The following is a 1376-nucleotide window of genomic DNA, read 5'->3' as shown; positions in this document are numbered from 1 at the left end:
GCTTCGGCATCTGTAGTATCAGATAAGGATGTGGATTTGTGTAGATGGCATGAGCGTATGGGACATTTGAATGCTAGGGATCTTATGAAAGTACTGAAGAAATCGGGTATAGACGCCACCAAGTCTGATACTGATTTGCGCGATTGTGATGTGTGTGCTAAGGGAAAGATGGTTGCGTTGCCTTTTGTGAAGTCCAGTCAGCCATGTGACGAAAAGTTAAAAATAATTTATTCTGATGTGGTAGGCCCAATGAGAGTTCAATCAAATGCGGGAAACAAATATTTTGTTACATTTATTGATGATTGTACTCGTTGGTGTGAAGTTTTTATGTTGAAAAATAAAAGTGACGTCTTGTCAAAGTTTAAAATATTTAAATGTCAGATCGAAAATTTGACAGGTAAACAAATAAAATATTTCCATTCCGATAATGGCAAGGAATTTGTGAATAGTGATTTTTCGAAATTTTTACAAGAAAATGGAATAAATGGGTTGACTACGCCGTATTCACCGCAGAGTAATGGAATTGCAGAACGGATGAATCGCACCTTACTGGAGAAGGCAAGATGTATGTTATTATCCTCTGGTCTACCAGCAAGTTTTTGGGCGGAAGCTATTGCAACCGCGTGTTATTTGCGTAACAGATGTCCGACTAGCAGCTTGAATGGAGAAATTCCATATGAAAAATTGTTTAATAAACCTGTAAATATTGGTTATTTCAGAACATTCGGTGCGAAAGTTCATGTTTTGGAAAAGGAGCCAGGAAAGGATAAGTTCGCAGCACGAAGTTCTCCCGGCATTTTTGTGGGCTACCCGGCTGAATCTGGTGGCTATAGGGTGTGGATATCCGAGAAAAGAAAAATAGTGGTGTCAAGAGACGTCAAGTTTCAGGAAGATAAGAAAACTGAAAGTGAAGTTTTGAAAGAACCATCTATTGAGCTGCAATGTGAACAAGATAGTGTTGATAAAAGGAAGACTATCGAGTTTGAATTGTCCAACAGACAATGTAGTTCACACTTTAGTGATCAACCTTCGAATATTCAAGTTCCAATAGATCGATCTCAAGATGTACCGTTCAGAAACGAACTAAACACAGAAGATACGGAAGTTACTAGTACTACTGATAGAAATGAGACATTTGACTGGAATATCACTTTGAAAAGAGGCCCTGGAAGACCTAGGATTGAGAGAGGACACGTTGGGCGCCCCCGAAAAATCTTTAATATGGTTGAAGTTAGAGAAACAGAGAATAGTGACAGTGAGTCACAGGAAGAAGAATATGGTGACTGTGATGATTTTTCTGGAGCTATTGAGACAACTTTGAAGGAAGCTTTGGGAAGTGATGAAAAAGTCAAATGGGAAGAAGCAATTTTATCAGA

The 1376-nt window shown here is 38.7% G+C and overlaps 1 long non-coding RNA gene across 1 annotated transcript; it reads left to right on the top strand.

Annotated features, from left to right (window-relative positions):
• Positions 1-488: 488 nt before the first annotated feature.
• On the top strand, positions 489-859 carry LOC135079814 (uncharacterized). The gene is made up of 2 exons (XR_010258902.1): positions 489-565; positions 720-859. It is a non-coding gene; the product is annotated as an uncharacterized LOC135079814 (long non-coding RNA).
• Positions 860-1376: the final 517 nt, after the last annotated feature.

This window comes from Ostrinia nubilalis, chromosome 17 (genome assembly GCF_963855985.1).
Source record: "Ostrinia nubilalis chromosome 17, ilOstNubi1.1, whole genome shotgun sequence".
NCBI lineage: Eukaryota > Metazoa > Arthropoda > Insecta > Lepidoptera > Crambidae > Ostrinia > Ostrinia nubilalis.
This window is presented reverse-complemented; position numbering and strand designations above follow the sequence as displayed.